We start from the raw sequence: 7,786 nt of genomic DNA, 5'->3' as shown, positions 1-7,786 counted from the left end.
TTAACACGATCCACATGTATGCAAAGTTGACACTCTTCCAAAATAGTGGGATTAACATTAACTAAAGTCATGACCTCTCCAATCCCACTTCTATCAAAAACATAAGATTGAACATTCTCCAAATATGTGGGATCTAAAATTGACACTCTTCCAAACCCACTTTCAATATTATTGCAAACATTATAATCAATCTCATATTCATCATGGGGCTTAAATAAATTTTCAAGATCAAAAGAAGAATCACCCCAATCATGATCATTGCAACAAATAGTAGTCATAGCAAAACTAGAATCCCCAAGGTTGAGGTTTTGTATATCATTGACACAATTAACATTAAGAGAATTTATAATAACATCATTGCAATCATGCTTTTCATCGAAGGAACTATCAAGTATGGGTGCAATAGCAACGATCTCATGTTTAACATACGGAACTATAGCAAATTCATCTTCATAAATATTGGCATCATGGCCACAAGAATAGCAAGCATCATGTTCATCAAGGGATATTTCAATCAAATCATCAAAATCATAATTGTCTATAGATTCATGCATATCATTATTTTCTTCTGAAGCAACGGTCATTCTTTCAATAAATTCTTTGACATAGACATTATGAGCATAGTTTTCATAGCAATATTGAAGTATGTCAAGATTTTCAGATTCGCAGAGAGTAATATCATACTTTTCAAACAAAGAAGCAACTTCATAAGCACCCTTAAAAGCAACAAATTCTTCAATTTGTTCGATATCGTAGTAACTATAAACACCCTTTGCATAAGAAGATAAGATTTCATTATCATTAAACTCACATAGGTAGGGGAGGTGTTTTTTAGGGTTCTTAGAGCAACAAGTAAGATCACAAATTTCACAAAGATTCCAAGCATAACACAACAAGTTGTTTATTTGATTCCATAAGAGTCTCCCTTTTTCAGACAAACGGTGACGCAAAAAATGAGCATGCTCATCTAAAGATTTCCCATCAACTAGGCTAGTTGGGGTATCAGCACGAGTGCATAAGGATCGAAGATGATCCAAGTAGAACACTTTAAGTGGATCCATAACAACAGATTTTTAGCAAGCAAAGATGCAAGCAAATAGAAGGCACATGGTAACACAAGCAAACAAGAAGCAAGCGAGAAAGAGGCGGACGGAAAAGAGAGGGCGAATAAAACGGCAAGGGTGAAGTGGGGGAGAGGAAAACGAGAGGCAAATGGCAAATAATGTAATGCGAGGGATAAGAGTTTGTGATGGGTACTTGGTATGTCTTGACTTGACTTGACTTGGCGCGAATCTCCCCGGCAACGGCGCCAGAAATCCTTGTTGCTACCCTTGAGCACTGTGTTGGTTTTCCCTTGAAGAGGAAAGGGTGATGCAGTAAAGTAGCATAAGTATTTCCCTCAGTTTTTGAGAACCAAGGTATCAATCCAGTAGGAGATCGCGCACGAGTCCCTCGCACCTACACAAACAAATAAGAACCTCGCAACCAATGCGATAAAGGGGTTGTCAATCCCTCAACGGTCACTTACGAGAGTGAGATCTGATAGATATGATAAGATAATATTTTTGGTATTTTTATGATAAAGAGAAATAAAGATGCAAAGTAAAATAAAAGGCAAAAGAAATAACTAAGTGTTGGAAGATTAATATGATGGAAAATAGACCCGGGGCCCATAGGTTTCACTAGTGGCTTCTCTCAAGAGCATAAGTATTACGGTGGGTGAACAAATTACTGTTGAGCAATTGATAGAATTGAGCATAGTTATGAGAATATCTAGGTATGATCATGTATATAGGCATCACGTCTGTGACAAGTAGACCGACTCCTGCCTGCATCTACTACTATTACTCCACACATCGACCGCTATCCAGCATGCATCTAGAGTATTAAGTTCATAAGAACGGAGTAACGCTTTAAGCAAGATGACATGATGTAGAGGGATAAACTCATGCAATATGATATAAACCCCATCTTGTTATCCTCGATGGCAACAATACAATACGTGCCTTGCTGCCCCTGCTGTCACTGGGAAAGGACACCGCAAGATTGAACCCAAAGCTAAGCACTTCTCCCATTGCAAGAAAGATCAATCTAGTAGGCTAAACCAAACTGATAATTCGAAGAGACTTGCAAAGATAACCAATCATACATAAAAGAACTCAGAGGAGATACAAATATTGTTCATAGATAAACCTTATCATAAACCCACAATTCATCGGTCAACAAACACATCGCAAAAGAAGATTACATCGAATAGATCTCCACGAGAATCGTGGAGAACTTTGTATTGAGATCCAAAGAGAGAGAAGAAGCCATCTAGCTAATAACTATGGACCCGAAGGTCTGAGGTAAACTACTCACACATCATCGAAGAGGCTATGGTGTTGATGTAGAAGCCCTCCGTGATCAATGGCCCCTCTGGCGGAGCGCCGGAAAAGGCCCCAAGATGGGATCTCACAGGTACAGAAGGTTGCGGCGGTGGAATTAGGTTTTTTGCTCCGTCTCTGATAGTTTGGGGGTACGTAGGTATATATAGGAGGAAGAAGTACGTCGGTGGAGCAACATGGGCCCCACGAGGGTGGAGGGTGCGCCCAGGGGGGTAGGCACGCCCCTACCTTCTGCTCTCCTGGTTGATTTCTTGACGTAGACTCCAAGTCCTCTGGATCACGTTTGTTCCGAAAATCACGTTCCCGAAGGTTTCATTCCGTTTGGACTCCGTTTGATATTCTTTTTCTGCGAAACTCTGAAGTAGGCAAAAAACAGCAATTTGGGCTGGGCCTCCGGTTAATAGGTTAGTCCCAAAAATAATGTAAAAGTGCATAATAAAGCCCATTAACATCCAAAACAGAATATAATATAGCATGGAACAATCAAAAATTATAGATACGTTGGAGACGTATCACAGTGCTGTGTCCTCCTTCTGTTTTTCCAATGATCTTCTTGTGGTTCGCTGGAAACGAGAAGTTGTGGAGGACGGTGGAGCCTTGGTTGAACCCATGGCCAAGTTGTTGAGTGTGGTGCGGTGGTCGTCTGTCGGCGGGGAACCAGATCCGAGGTGGTGAACGACGGCATAGTGGGAACAGCTCCGGTGCGGTGGACGGTTGTGACAGTGGAGCGGCAGCAGTGAGGTGCAGGACGGCGTGGTCGAAGTGGTTCTGGTATGGCACACGTCGGCATCGGCGTCGTGGAGGCAGCTCTGCCTCGGCTTCAACTGCTAAGTCTTTGAGGGCGTTGCGGTTGCGTTGGACGACGACGTCGGGGTACCGGCTCCAGCGTGATGGAGGAGGGCGGCGGTGGATTGGGCGCGATGGGGTGGAGGATGGAGGAGGCTGGGGTTTCTCGGCTGGTGGAGAGGGCATTTTAGCGCCCACGGAGTATGAATGGGGAAACGGAGAGAGGGGGAACTAAGTGGGAACAATGTTTCGGTTTGGGACGCGCTTGTTTCACTGGTGCGCGTCGGTCCTAAACAAACGGTTTTTAACCCCTTTCCGCGACGGCATTTGGAACCGTCGCCAGGTGAGTGTGGGCGAAAGGGGGGTCCTTCCCACATGACCCAGAAACCGTCGGTGATAGGGAGCCTTGATGCATACAGTTGTCCCTATATAACCGTTTCCGATATCTCGAATATCCCAAACGCTTCATCCTTGCTACTCGTTTGTTCTCGCATTACCATCGCAGTCGGAGTTTTGTGGTTCTGCCTAAAACCAGGCAAATTCTAGGCACGGGAGCTTTCCAAGTAGATTCTAGGCAGATTCCAGGCACGGGAGATTTACGATGCCTGGCACATCACAAACAGTTCATGATTATAAACCATGTACGATAGGTAGAAAATCACACACATTTAGTTTTCCCGCACCGTATGTGATAGTGTCTGACATCACACACGCTTTGCGAACGGCAACTGTGTGCATGCTTGCAAACGTTTCCTCTCTGTGAACCGTCTCGGATTATGGTGTATATCGCAAACTTTTGTGTTTTACCAACCGTGTGTGCCGTAACGACCTGCACAACGTAATTTTGCCCTAATTTAATTGCTGCTATTTAAAATTGTACCTAATTTAAACTTGAAAGTAGGCTATAGCTTTATTCATATCCATCAGGTTCAAACAACCAATGCATTATACGATTCACAGGTACATATGTTTAAGAATTACATAAGCACCAAATAAAGAATGATGTACCAGGGTTATATACTTGTACTATTACAGATGGTAAAGAAAGAGGCGACAGACATTCCAGTTGCTGAACAAGGTGAAGCAGAATGGCCCTATTGTGCTCTCCTAGATGCAGAAGGCATGCAGGACTCTAGTCCAACCCCTTGTGATGGTTGGCCGCCAATCATGTAGTTTGAGAGGTAATCTTGAGTAAACTGCTTCAGGATCCACTACAAAAGAAAAAAGATTCAGATATTGTCATCTAACACAACTCATTACGGCCAGTAAAAAGAAGGCTATAGGGTTCTTACTTACCATCCTGCAGTTCACTATTGTCTTGCGTAAAGTGTAAACAAATAGTTTGATTGACATCTTTTGACCCATTTTAATAACAATCTTTATCAGTTTCCTCACTTGATGCTCGTTCATGAATATCTCATTGCCCCATACGCAGAAAGGGTCGAAGTGTGGATCTTTGGCAATGATATATGTACCTAAAAGCACCAAGTTAATATTAGAAGCTAAACAACAATAGAAAAATGATGTAGTACAACACTCCATCCATCCCATTATATAAGATTTTATTACATGTATATCTAAACATCATCGGAACATTAAGGTAACACTCTTCCTTGTTGCTATGTAGCTTGGGATTGCATATTTAGTCATTCAGTACAATGCATGTTGCTAAACAACAATTGAAAAATGAAAAGGCATGTTAACTGCAATATCCTTAACAACAACCAAATATCGTAATTCATAGTGGTATTGTTGAAACTGTTCTTGATGAAATTGAACTTCATGTCAAATAGTTGCACATATAGAGCATCACATTGTGAAGAACTGAAATAAATAAGTCATCGGGACATCTCTAGGCGATCCTTAAAAAGTTAAAGGACTAAAACCCCTAGTGGATATATATATATACTCCAGCATTTTTTGGCCTTTTCTAGTCGATCCCCTAAACTTAAGGTTATAAACTTCAATTTGATCAAGTTCAAAGCAGGTTCAACCGAAAGTAGCATGCATTCAAACATAAACATAGATAGTTTTGCATAACCGAACATAAAATATAAATTTAAACTAAGCTAAACTACTTTCGGTTGAAGTAGAGGTCGAGCCAATCCTTCCTCGTCATGTACGGTGTGCCGCGGGCCGGGTCCGGGCCAGTACCGTTGTCGGGGTCGTTGGGGAAGCCACTCCTCCACTATTCAACGTCGATCTCCTCATCCTCGGGGCCCACCTTCAACGCCCTCGCGCCGCCGTCGCCGCCGCCTTCGACCTCGTCATCAAAGGAGAGTGTGATAACCTCGCCGCCCTCCGTGCCGCCGTCCTCGCACTAAAAAAAATACACATCTGTGATGATACGTGTTTGTCACAGTAGGTCACGTTTTCTGTCATGCATGTACGTCCATGACAAATTTATGACAGAATCAAGATAGTCATACCTGTGCTGTCGTAGAAGTGTTCCATGACATTACCAAAATTATCATCACGGAAGTGTCCACTTCCATGACGATAAATCGCACGTCACAAAAGTGCTTTCGTCAAGGGGGACCGACACGTGGCATCCACCCTAACGGAACGTCGTTAAGCTATCAGGTCCGGTTTTGGATCCGATAACCCGTTAACAGCCCGAACCAATGGGGATTTTCCACGTGTAAAATCATCATTGGCCGGAGGAAACACGTGTTGCCTCACCGTTGGGACAGATGTCATCCACTCATTGGACAGGAGGCGCCTATGATAGGTCAACACATGGCATGGCCCAACAGTGGCCCATTCCGGTGAAAAAGGCCGGCCCAGTAAAAAATAGCACGCCGGCCCATATAAGGCCTACTTGTGTCAGGTCCATTTAAGCCCACGGCCCATACGAGATGTGCCAATTCGTCCCGTCAATGGCCCGTTAAAGATTTGACACCATTGCAGCCCATCGTCAGTTCGAGCCCGTTAACAGGCCGCTATATATTTGGGCTCAATATCGGCCCGATGAGATTCCGGCTTGTTAACGGCCCATTCAGTGGATGGGCCAATTTTCACGATGTACATATTTCGGCCTTTTAGTGACCCATTTAAATATTGGGCTAATTTCCATCCCGGTGTGTCTTTCAGCCTGTTAACGGCCCATAAATCAGTTGGGCCATTTGTAGTTGGACCTGAGTTTCGGCCTTTTAGCGACCCATTTAAGTGTTGGGCCAATTTCCGGCCCGGTGTGTCTTTCATCCTGGTGACGGCCCATATATCTGTTGGGCCATTTGTAGTCGGACCTGAGTTTTGGCCTTTTAGCGACCCATTTAAGTGTTGGGCCAATTCCCGGCCCTGTGTGCCTTTCAGCCTGTTAACGGACCATAAATGAGTTGGGCCATTTGTAGTCGGACATGAGTTTTGGCCTTTTAACTGCCCGTGCCCTTCATGGTCCAATACCAGCCTGGTTTCTCTTTCGGCCTGCTAAAGGCCCACAACATAGTTGGGCCATTTACAATACGACCTGACTTTCGGCCTCTTAGCGGCCCATGCTCTTCATGGTCCAGTACAAGCCCGCTGTCTCTTTCGGCCTGCTAAAGGCCCACAGTATAGTTGGGCCATATGTAGCCCGGACTTAGTAACGGCCTGTTAACGGCCCGTGAAATCAATTGGGCCCACCTGTTGCTCGCTTCGATGTCAGCCTGTTAACGACCCGGGAGTTAAGAGGGCCTACCATTAACTTTCGGCCTGGTAACGGCCCATTAACTTAATGGGCCCACTAAAGTTCGTACATGTCTTTAGGCCAAATTAGATAATTTGAGCCCATTACGATGAGCAATTATGCAAAGGACCAAAACCGATCAAGCAAAGGTACGGCATACAGGGGAAAGCGTTGCACATCCAGCATATATTATAGGAAATTACATCCACTGGGCAATCAAATATTGATGCTAGTGAAAATAAATGAACAGAACCTAACGATCTACAACTTCACAATCTGCAACCTCAACACGGATGACGCCCATAAGCATGTGGGCAAGTTCTTGCTGCTTTGCTACACTGTCTCTGAAAACATCGATCAGTTGTTGTGTCGCACGACTCTGCACCTCTGATTCCTCCACCATTTCCATCATTCCTTTAGCCATTAATTGGTTCACAAACATACATTTTTCCGTTGCATTCGAGACAGAGGATACTGAACAGATTCAGATGGCGATTTTGGCAGGCTTGTATTATTGATAGTGGAGAGTGTCTCGACCACTTCATCATAACATAAATTAGGAGGGGAACCAAACAGATTAATCATGAGTTATTGGCATATTACCTGGCCTAGATTTATTGGAAAGAAACAATGGGGTTGCCTTGCTGTTTTCAGAGTTTGTCTTCTTATCTTCAGCAGCCTGCACCAAATTAAGACACTAGCATTGCTATCATTGGCCAGGTCAGATAATAGGAAAGCAACATTGCCACAAAAAACGTTTGGGCAACTATCCAACACCAAATTAACACAATATGAAACAACTATCATCAGCCAGGTAAGGTAATACGAAAGCAACATTGACACAATGAATGAATGAATGGGCAACCAGAGCAGCACTACAATTCAGTAATGTGCATGATATGAGATAGTACACTCATGCAGCTCAGTATGCAAAACTAGCAGGCAG

Source organism: Aegilops tauschii, chromosome 6 (assembly GCF_002575655.3).
Source record: "Aegilops tauschii subsp. strangulata cultivar AL8/78 chromosome 6, Aet v6.0, whole genome shotgun sequence".
NCBI classification, from domain to species: Eukaryota; Viridiplantae; Streptophyta; class Magnoliopsida; order Poales; family Poaceae; genus Aegilops; species Aegilops tauschii.
This window is presented reverse-complemented; position numbering follows the sequence as displayed.